Source organism: Tyto alba, unplaced genomic scaffold (genome assembly GCF_018691265.1).
Source record: "Tyto alba isolate M040663 unplaced genomic scaffold, T.alba_DEE_v4.0 Super-Scaffold_33, whole genome shotgun sequence".
Lineage (NCBI taxonomy): Eukaryota > Metazoa > Chordata > Aves > Strigiformes > Tytonidae > Tyto > Tyto alba.
This window is the reverse complement of record NW_024881308.1, coordinates 11,556,863-11,568,840: the sequence shown is the minus strand read 5'-3', so window position 1 is coordinate 11,568,840 and position 11,978 is coordinate 11,556,863. Positions and strand designations below refer to the sequence as shown.

General features: G+C 34.7%; 1 long non-coding RNA gene across 1 annotated transcript in view; it reads right to left on the bottom strand.

Annotated features, from left to right (window-relative positions):
• Positions 1-5,973: 5,973 nt before the first annotated feature.
• The window catches only part of LOC122154185, a 29,290-nt gene continuing 23,285 nt past the window's right edge, over positions 5,974-11,978 (bottom strand). The window contains exons 2-4 of the long non-coding RNA XR_006166110.1: positions 11,558-11,699; positions 8,960-9,073; positions 5,974-6,054 (exon numbers count right to left, since the gene is read on the bottom strand). This is a non-coding gene — a long non-coding RNA (uncharacterized LOC122154185). The remainder of the gene's footprint in view (positions 6,055-8,959; positions 9,074-11,557; positions 11,700-11,978) is intronic.

The window sequence follows — 11,978 nt, the reverse complement described above, 5'->3', positions numbered from 1 at the left end:
AATTTTATGGCATAATGGTTACAGCTTTATAATTAGTGAGGTTCCTTCTGGTTTACAATTGTTTTTAGAGCATGTCAAAATAATCAGAAGTTGAGCATAATATTTCACCTTTATATAGTTAAATGTTTCATGCTGTCTGTGCATAGTCAATTCAAAACAAAGGATAATCAGCTATTTTACACATTGTCCAACATCTATCATGAAAAGCGTCTTTCTTTATCCTGTGTAATCCGTATCTCTTCATGCTTTGAGCAGCTGCTTCTTGTTTTGCAGTAATCTCCCTAATTTCAGCTGGGATCAGTGGGGATACATTAGAGGTTTACTACATTTTGTGTATGTGAATTCAGATTCTGAAGTCAAACTAAGGCATACACACTCTCATACAGAATCCATTGTGAAATGAGTTAAATTTCCGACCTACTGCTGATGTAATAGAATAGCACATCCAGAATGGGATGAACTTTTTTTAGGATTAACTTTATTCCTGCTAGCATCAGACTTGTAGTTGCTAGCTTTCACTACTGTAAACTGTTGACATCAGTGCTGAATTATTAATAGAAGTGCACGTGAACTACTTTAAAGCCAACAGAAGACTCACTTTGCTCAAACATACTGTGTTCTTTGTGTCTGTCTGGCCTAAGGATCATAACATAGTAAAAATTTTGCTTTATACTAAACTGAGCAATGTTTACAAAAGTTCCTGTTATTTCCTTTTATTTCACAAAAGGAATAGTATACCAAACACTTGGAATTCCTGACAGAGCAACATTTTCAATGGTATTGAAATCTGTAAAGACTTAGCTAGGCTATATCCTGAGGCTTTTAGAAGTGGTCATTAAAATCAGTGGAACCATGCAAAAATAGATCATAAAATGCCACTATCCTTATCTTCATTTTCAGTCCAATAGGTACTTTCAAAATATAGCTTTATTCTGAGCTGCAAATTCTTTTTTTTTTTTTTTTTTTTTTTTAACTTTTTAGGTACAAGGTAAGATTCTTATTAATACCTCAAACCACAACAAATCTCTGCAACTTCTTTCTTACTCCTAGGTATATTCTGCATAAATTCTGCATAAATCAGGATTATGTTGAAACTCTGTGCTCTGAGTACCTTCCCATAAAAGTGAGACAATACATTCTAAATAAATTTTGCTTTACTTTTATGTCATTGAAGCTCTACAGATTTACCATGTGGATCTGCATCCATGAGGGTGAAAACAGGAATTTGAAAAGAATCCCACAGCTTTCTGACCAAAAGTCGTGTATTAAGATCTGGTACGCCTCTTCCCTAAGGAAATAAAAGCAGTTTTAAACTAATTAAAACAACATCTGGCTACATATATGTTTACATTTGTCATTTAAAAGCAAGCAAATAAACAAACAAAATGCTGGCAGAAGTATTTCTCCAGCAGCTATTTTGCAGGGAAGGTTCCTTGTTCCTGTTTTGGCTCTGTGAGGAGGGAAGGAGGAACGGGCTGGGGAGAGCCCGGCAGATGCTCAGGATTACAGGCACTGTGGAAGTGTCATACATTCATCTATTTAAGGAGTTTGTAAGGTAAGGGAGTTGTATAGATGTACCCTGCTATCTGTATAAGCTGGTGTAAGAAGGCCACTTCTTTCTTCTCAAAAACATTTACGACACTAATGAAACCATATAAAACAAGTTCTTGTTATGACTGACTATAACTGGACAATATGCTGCACGGTATCAATGGTTATCTCTCTTAGGCATGGGGATATGTTTTTTCCTCGTTGTGGGCCAAATTTATCCCAGAACAAGTAGGTATGCATATTCCATTTACACATTCCTATTTATTCTCCAGGCTCCACAGCTCTTCCAGTAGAATCCAAAAATCAACCGATGCTGTTTCATTTGGGTTTGCTAAACTTAGGATCCTGAAGGACAAAAGATCACCAAACAGTTAAGCCTTTCTGAGACTGAGTGGGGCAACTACTTTTCAGCGGCACATGAAGTTGATAAGCTATGAAGCTCTAAGGAGATGTTTGGAGGAAGTAAGTCTTTAGAATGTGTATTTTGTATTTCTATGAGGATAATAAAATTGTAAAAAATTTTGTTAGACACGTTTCATGTTAATTTCATTATGGTCTTTTGACCACATTTGAGCACCACTACAATGCTAAAGCTTTATTCTTACATCTAGCTAAACGATATGAAATGTAAGATGCATACCGTAATCATTATACATGGGGACGATTTATTGCAGAAGTCATCATCCAGAAGTCTCTGAAAAGTTGCATCTTTTTCTACAATTAACATAAATTTGGCGTGTGAGATTAAATCTTTTCTGTTAAGGCTAGCTGCATGTAAAATGATCCATCACACCAATCAATTAAAACTAAATGCTCTAGAAGACCTGTTCTGGAGCCAAAAGCAGTGTTCATGACTCAATTTCAGAGCCAACAAGCAAAGAAAAAATTACCAGAACGTTGTTTAACTTGGAATATTCTTTGGTTTTACTTTATTTTTTCAGTCTACAATGAGAATTCTTGCTGAAAGGATACTTTTAATTCCTTGAACATTAGATGGTACAGTGACTGCCTAAAACAACAAAAATGAGATTAATAATTTTAAATAGAGAAAATGATATATTTTAAAATAACAATATTAGGTAATGAAAGACACAATTACATCCTAAAACAACCATTCATCTTCTGTATAAAAGATCAATCTTGACATTTTCACCTCTTTTTAAGTGTACTCAACCATTCATATCCTGCTCTATTTTATGGTTGTGTAGTTATCCTCCTATTATAACAAGATGCTTTTCAAGAGTGTTTGTGCTACTGTCACAGGAGATTGCTCATCATGTGGGCATTACAGAGACAACAATGTCCTGATTAATTTTTTTTATCTGTTTTAGCCAGAAAAAAAAGTCAGCTTGGTGTGAAGATTGCAAACTTAATACAGGCTTAAAATACTTAAGTATTCTTTTTGGAAGACTATTAAATCCTTTATTAACCTATAACCTGATTTTATAAGTATTTTGGAGCAACAACTTGAAGACACAGTAATGTTTACATCTCATATTAGGATTGGCTCAATCTGGCAAGCATATGGATAACAAAACAGGAACTGTAGGAAGAACTTGGCAAAAGAGTATGTATATATTGAAGTGTGTGGTCTGGTTTTACTTCTGACTGCTAAATCACCTCCGGTGCCAGGGTGGAACAACTCAACAAATAAAAATACGAAGAGCTATAGATGAGCATTAGTAACAGGGGACTTTATGCTCTGCTTAAAAACAAACTATAACAGACAGCTAAGCTTTATCTTTCCATTTTGAAATTACCTACTTAGGCTTACAATGAGCACATTTTCCAAGAAATCATGACAACAGTCAGCAAGTCTGAGTTCTGTTCCTGCCTTCATATGCTGCACAGCTATAGGAAATCTTTCAGGACTATATTAGTTGAATCTCATCTCCTCAAACCACTTTTGGCTCTTGACTTTATAACCGTGGTTATAAACTTCTCTTTAGCTCAGTGCCAACTCTGATAAAATTAGTTGACAATACAAGCCCATCTAATGTCTGTAATTCCTGTATAAATGAAAATCCTGAAACCAAACAGCCTGATATTATACACCTTTGGTTGTGCAGTGCTGGGCACATGAAGAAAATATCAACTCTTATGCTGAGGAGTATCATCATTAAAATTCTGTAAATGAGAACGTAATTTGGGTCCAGAAAAACATTGCCTTCTCTAATTACAGAGGTTCAGTTCAGTCTCTCATCTGTGCTGTTGCCACTTGAGGAGTCTGCCCAGTGTGGCAGAAGCAGCTCACTGAGGACTGAGGACCATATGAGTATGTCAACTCAGGCTTTAAGACTTGTTTTCTTACTCTGCCAGAAATCAATCTATTGTGACAGAAGTGAAGTATGTTCAGAGTGCCCAGGGTTCTTAGACTTGGAGCACTTATTTGACAGAACACTGTAATATAAAGCCTAAGATACACAATATATACACCTTCCTCTGCAAGGCTCCCATCGTAGAAGGTAGTGCTAAAAAACATATCCAAAGGATATATTCCTTGTGAGTATATAGCTGAGCTTCGGAATTGCAATACAGTTGAACAATACTTTTTATCTCTCTTTTTTCACCCAGGCTCTAATGTCTCAATTTGTCGCAAGCACAGGTCTGTATAATAAATGTATACAGTAGCCTGAGCTACAAGAAGTGCAGGATATCATGCTAAGGTAGATGCTACGAATGACTGTTACTGTTTTATAATACATACTGTTGCACTGCAGGTACAATTCACTTTTGTACCATCTTCCTCAGTGTAACTTAAATTTCCAGCAACAAAACCTTTAGTTGTAGACAGCTGAAAAAAAACAGTAGGTTGTATACAATAAATGGGAAGTTACGTGCTGTAGTGTTACTATATTGGCCAGGTAAAACAAGAAACTTCTGAAAATAATTCTGACCAGTAATAAGCAGTTACTGACCGCCATCAACCTTTTAAACACTAAGCAATGTTGTTGTCATCATGGACATAAAGGCATACTTATAGTAAATTACATTAACAACTGAATATTTAGATACAAAGGAATTCTTGTAAGGCATGAGATACAAGTAAATTTGAAAGGTTGTTGCATCTCTAACATACTTTAAATTTTCATTTAACACCCAAGTTGGCAAAATAATTTGAGTACAAATTGCTAAACAGGTGTCTTGCATTCTGAAGTTTAAGCACTGCCTTCACTAGATAATAGCAAAAGGCCCTGTGATTTTAGCTGGCAGTTAGTCCCAAACTCTTTGGAGCAAGAAAACTGATTTTTCTCTGAAGAAAGAAACTTTTTGAGTGCTATGATAAACCATAATTAGGTTTCATTTGCACAAATGATACTTTTAATTTTAACTATGTATTTCCTAGTGATAACCTTTCTTGCTATTTCACCCTTCCGTTCAATCTATATGATTTGGAAATAATGATAAAAGCATTCATAATAAGCCACTTACTATATGTAGACTTCTCCGAGGTATCTTAAGCATGCAAGAAATGTCATTGATTATATTGTCCACAACACTTTGGCTACCAAACAGTAGTGTATCTGAATAATATATATCTCTATCAAGACAAAATATTGTATTTGTAATTATAACACTGAAACAGCTGTGGGCTCGTCAGAATTTTATAGAGGGCATGGATAATCAGATCAACCTAAAGCATTTTACATACAGGAATCCATTATCCTATGGGTTTGCATTCTACAGGCTGTTTTTCACAGTAACATTCTTAAAATACAACTTCATCTGAAATTACAGAAATACAGTATGTTACCTTTTAGTTGCATAAGTATTAGTCTGTACCATCTTATAGATCACAGATAATATCTTGAGCATCAGAGCTGAAAAAATACAATGCACAAATATTTTATAAATTTTCAGAAATGCATATGCAATAATTTGTCTTTATAATGACCCATATTTGTGTCTCATAAAATAAAACTTTGAAACATATTTTAATGTGCTGTGAAAATACAGAGAGACTGTACTAATCAATAGACTTAATAATTTCTAACATAATTAGAAAAAATATGATGGAGTTAAGTGAGAGAATGTATGCCCTGATCTCCAGGCCAAGAAATTAAACGACTGAGTTAGAAAAAGAAATTAGCCTATTGTCTGTATTCCAAGATTGCTTTACTAGCTAGCTTTCTGAAGAACGGTGATGTTTTTGCATTATGACCTTTTGAACGTGCTTTCAGCTGACATTCATTCAGGGAGGGTTGAAACTGTAAGAATGCTGTATTAATTTCACTGTCACTCACTATAATTTAATACAGAAAAGCTGAAGGGCTGGTCATAGTATCAGGTTATATTAGCCATACACTTCTAAATTTCAGTGCGTTTTATATATATATATTTATGGTTTGTTCAAAAATATACAAGAATATACAAGAAAAAACAAGAATTCTGCTTTTGGACTTTTTTGACTTACCAAATTTTTGTGCTGATCTAGGGCAATCACTTCTTATTTGTTTTGTAGCACAATGTGGTGTCATCTGTAGACCTACAGAATCTTTAAATCTGATACATTGCAAACAAATACAATAAAACTGTAAATTCTTATTCAGACCCCTTTCCTATAATCAAATACGCTAGTGCTATTTTCAGACTCATACAGAAACCATCAACTTGATTGGAGTTGGAGTGGACAAAGGAAAAAGGCAGCCCGTAGTCATCATCTGCCAAAATGACCCATTCAAAACATTACTGAACTGCTGATCTTTGGCTTCAAAACATTAAAAGGGTTTCTCAGGAAGATGTTTCAAGACTGAATTTAAGCCTAAAATACATAGTTTTCCAGACAAAAGTAGAGACAGCAGAAATATTTTATATACATTTATAACTGTTAATGCATCAGCATAAATTATTATTTAGCATGAAAACAAATTAATAAATGACAGGAAAAATGTGAGTCATTATTAGAATACAAATCAAGTCTGACACAGTGACTTTCTGATGTAGAATGTATGAAAAAGTTATTTCATATTACAATAATATTACCTGATTTATGCCCTTAAATTGTCAGAATAACTCAATTATATCTTATTATTAACTTTTGGAAACAAAAATGTGGTCCATCCTATCCTCTAAACAGCTGTTTAATCTAAATGAGCTTCACCGTTTCATGTTTCACCCTTTCATGTCTGAAGGTGCACATTTCACCAAAAGAATTAATTCTTTTCTTAATGACACTTCATCTTTACACTTAAAATTAGTGCCTGTGGTGACACGACAGTCCTGTCTTTAAAGCATGGTTTTTAATTTCAGAGTTTTGTATGTATTTTTAAAAAGTATTGGTGGTAAAATGGCCATAATTTTATTTAACCCCCCATAACGTTTCTGTTTCTTTGTCAAAGGTTTTGCTCTGTGCATCCTTTGGGTGGCAGAACACACACACCACGGTGCATCTGCCTGCCAGTTTTAAGGTAACTTTCTTGCCTTTGTGCTGCAAGATTTAAAAGGTATTTGTTCTTTTCACTTGCACTCTCCCTACGTTATAACCACAGGGGAGAAAAACAGTAATCAACACTCCACGGGATTGCTTCCTCAGGTTAAATAAGGACACTCCTTTCAGATAATAGTATGCTGAGGAACCTGAACAATGCGGCTTCCACTGATATTTCAACTGCAAACTGACACTAGGTTGGACATCTAGCAATTCTTCCTAGGATTGTGTTTACCTCAGCAGAATAGTTTTCTATAAAATCTTCTTTCCACTACTGTTTTTTTTGTTTGTTTGTTTGTTTTGTTTTGTTTTGTTTTGTTTTTCTGGAAAGATACAGCTGGACAATGGAAACTGATTGTACTACTCAAGGCCTGGCATTCTCACCGATTATCATAATTCTCAGGTAAATACCCCTGGGCATCTACAAATGTTTACAAAGAACATTTCAAACATGAAATCATTCTCTCACTCTACTATTTTCTGCCCAGCAGATTCCAGCTGTGTTGATTAGGTATGAAAAAGCTGCCTAAAAGAAGAGGAAAAAATGCCCCACTGACTGTATTTTCTTCCATTCGTATTATATTTTGCCATTTTGTTTTTCTTTTTATATGTCTATTTTAATTTTAATCTTCTTAAACTGCTGTATAGCGGGATATAGGTCACTATTCAACAGAAGTGCATATCTGAGATTACATTTCTCCACCATAAGTAATGGTTCAGCTTTTTTAATGTGATTGATGAGTCTTATTTTTAACATACTGTGATGTTAACTTGTTTTAATTTGAATGTTTTTCCTCCTATGTGTTCTGATGGCAAATAACATCTTGCATTTGTTTTTCAAGCCTGGAATGCCATTTCCCTTAAGATTGCCAAAAACTGCAAAACTTTGTTATAGTATTTTAATTTTACAAACATCTGAGTGAAACATTTTTGTCAAACTATCAAGACACAAATCATTAAATTTCCTGGAACATACAAGCCTTTCAGTTAACTGATTACCTTCAGGCTCCTCAGGTTTTTTGATTGACAGAAATTTATTGTTCTCATTAAATGAGTATTCCACCAAAGTGGTATGTGTGGAAGGTTTGCTATGCTTTCTCAACCTCAGATGTTTGTAGTGTGTCCACTTACAAGCACCTCTGCAATCTTATCAACCTAAATATCCTTTAACTCACTGACATCCAAAGCTATTACAGGGAAAGAAATAGATTTGTGTCTTCCTTTATCTTTTTGCTTCTGTATTAAAAAAAGCAATTAATCTCTCAGTTTCGGGTATTTTCAGTTTAAATGAGCTCCTTGGAAAAATACTGTTGCACAAGCAGCTTCTACAAATCACAAAGTGTGTTATAAAGGAGGACAGGTTACTTTTTCTCTGATCCTATCTAGATAAACTGGCATAGGATCTGAAATTTAGATAACACCGTAGAAACTTGGTTTGCTGTATTTGGCTGGTTATGAATTTAGAGCACAACACAGAGGTAAGAATACAACAGAAAGAGGTGAGATGCATCTTCTCTGATGAACAAAAAGATAAGTTTATTACTGTCATTTTAAGAAATAAGATACTACAAGAAAAAGCAGAGAAAAAGAAGAGAGGAAGCATAGTAAGGGAGAATTAAATTGCTAGTAATTGTTCCCAGCCTAAACCAGATTTTTTTCACTTTAACACAATTTATAATTTCTGGTTTCTACTGCTTCCAGAAAATGATTTGTTTATAGGACCTCCCTTTCATTTCTAACCCCTATTACAGTAGTTTCACATTACCCTTTATGCTATGGTCTGCTATTACTTAATACATGATGCCTGTTCATGCAGAGTGGTTACTAAGCATCACTTTCTATTTGTCCATTACTTTTTAAGAAGTAAAATTATCTATTGATTCTAATACTTATAGAACAATGTATGATTACACTTTCTGGTAGTTATATAATCAAATTTATATTCATATAAGGCAGGACTTTAAACTATAAAATACTTACTCTATGTTCCTCCAATCTGATCTGTCAGCCAGTGTGAGAACAGGTGCTTTTTTTTGGGCCAAGCTTTTAAGTACATCTTGAATAACATTTTCTATTGCTTCAAGAACTTCAGAACTGAAACAAAGAAACTTAATGATACAGATCATATGATAAAATCTAGTTCTACTTTGAGTTTTGATCATCTATCCTCAGTCCTACAAAAATCATGTAATCCAAACCTGCTTCAAGGATATATTTGTTTCAAAAATGTTAAGGAACTCTTTTGGTTTTCTATTTTATTTTGCTCAGTTTCTCTAAAATCTTTGACTTTCCATTCCAGATGTATGACTGAGGACACTATTAAAAGTACATTTTTATTCAATCCTGAAAACATCAAATTTTTCACCAGCTGAACTTTTAGACCAACTGGCTGGTTAGTGACTAGTGATTAATGTTTTACTATAAATGATGTAATATTGGCTTTGGCTATGATTTGGGCTAAGTCGTTTTTAAATGCTGTAAATTTAAAAAATGTTCAAGAGTACAAATACTTCCTGTTGTACCATTCCATGTTAACCTTTTGATCTTCTGCCCTGAACAAACTGTTAAGGGTTTTAATTATGTGAAGGCTTAGTCTCAACAGATGCACTGGGAGAAGAATAAAATCTGTATCTTTCACCTAAAAAGACAAAGTAACCTTGCAGCAGATCCCTTACAGCAAAACTCTAGGCTGGTTTGAGTGTTATGACAGATGCTTTTTATTTTCGTAAGCCATCTGACTCCAACATTTCAGCTGTCCTTAAAATTACAAGTGTACTATATACCATCATAATTTCAGGTAGAAATTAAAAGAATAGACAAAACTTATTTTAGCTCAAAGTTTTATCAGCAAAGTCCAATTTTGTCATTAAGTAATATACTAAGAAAAAAAAGTCAATACCAGTGCACACCACACAAAATCAATTATCCCACTGTTAGAAAGTCAGCAAGAATGATTTTTAAAACCTAGTTATGAGTTCCCTAAACAGTAATGAAGTATCACTGAAGTTCTCTTCTATCAGCTGAATATCTTTCTTCAACTTGTAGCTCAGCTTCTACTTAGTCCTCATTCTGCTGAAACTGGAGTATAATTTTTCGAAAGCAATTTCTGGAAAGTATTAACCTTTTATTTTAAAATGTTATTCATAATAGTATCGGTATAAAAATTCTCTACTAGTATTACTAACATTCTTGTTCAATAATATTAAACCATCCAACAAACATAAATGGAAGACCTTTTCTGTTTTTCAGATTAATAAACTTGGACACAGAGAGACTCATGGCTTTACAAAGGTAAAGCAGTGAAGCATTTGCAGTGCTGATAATGCAAGAAGACCTGGTCATGCAGCCAATATGTAAATTAATTTTCTACTGTATAATAGCTTCATAACTGAGTCCAAGGTTCCCTAACTTTCAGACTCATAGTCTCCTCCTTTCAATTAAAATCCTACATCTCACTGCTATACCCAAAATAGAAATTCTATCAAGCACAGAGCAAATGGTTGGCTGGTGAGCTAAATGTGTAATGCAGCAAATAGTAAGTGTAAAATAGGTAAGCAAAGCTGATTGTGGTGTAAACCTCCAACATAATAAAAATAAGTGTGTTGAAGACCATAGAAATATGTGCGAATAGATGAAAAGACAGGAAATCTAAACCACATCATTGCTTTGTCATAAATATTTTACTTATTCGTTTTGTTCTGTCCACTGTAACTATCTTAATATCCCAGATGTACTTCAAAGTTTGCTGTGGAATTTGAAAGTCCATGTTTCTGTTCCAATCCCAATTTCATAATTTGTTGGCCAACAGGAGTTGTAAATGTGGCAAAATAGGAGGAGGAGGACAGCAATTCTCTGTGTACCCCCTGCTGATATTCTGTCTCTTTTTGCAGAGATTAACTGAATTTTAATAAGCAAACATACAATACTGGCCAAGTATGCCTACTTAAAATTCACTCTGGTTTAATTAACAGCGAAATCTGAGCAGAGAAGGGACAGGCACTGTATATCTCACAGGGTTTGCCTGATCGTTTCTAACAGGTTGCAGCATGAGTAGATACTTGTTTCTGTATCTTCAACATTAATAGTATAAAATGTTAATATTACAGCACCTTTAGCAAGCAAAAAAATATAAACACACAAGAGAAACAGTTAAAAATAAAAATCTACAGTATAATAAACCAACACACTCCAAAACCCAGAACTGTGCATCACTAAAGCCATGTGGTTTCCATACCTCATTACAAAGACCTCCTTTTCCATTTAAAACACTTTTAAGATGCTCCCAGTCTATCCTAGCCTCTGAGGCTGATATACTGTGTACAGAAAGAGTCTTTAAAAAGCTGATGAGAGTTTTTTGTTAGTGAAATTCAGGATATTTGGTTTTTTTCATGCTTTTCTGTATTTCTGTCTGTATCTACAGACTTTTTGATGAGGTCTGAGGGAACAGACATGCTGTCTGAAGTGTGAGAGCCTTTTTGTTTTTGTAGGGGAGTACCATTTTCACTTTTGCACAAGCCCATCATGTGCAATGGTGCATTACCACAGAAGATTATGGGTGCTATTTTTCACATCTTTTACCTAGGGATGTGGTTCTCATCACCAGACAGACAGATTTCCCTGAAGCTGGCCGTATTCCCAGCTGGCACTTCGGTGGAACACACACTGTGGTCCTCCATGAAGATTGGTGCAGACCAATCCAACTTCTCTGGAAGGGATGAAGCTGTTTTTAAAAGAGGCAAAATAAATTACCAAATAAATTAGAAAAGGCATGCTGCACTTAAAACTCACAATGTGAGGCCCAACCATAGGGCCAGAGAGAAAAAGCAGAAGATTTCTGTAGAAATGAAAGTCAAGATTTTCCCACCCCTCCTCGCTGACTGATTAAGGGTTTTTTTGTCCTTTTCTCACAGACAGGAGCTGGCACTGTCCTTCCTCCTGACTGAGGACTTTTCCCGCTCTTTCTGACTGACCAATGGCTTTTCCCGCTCTTTCTGACTGA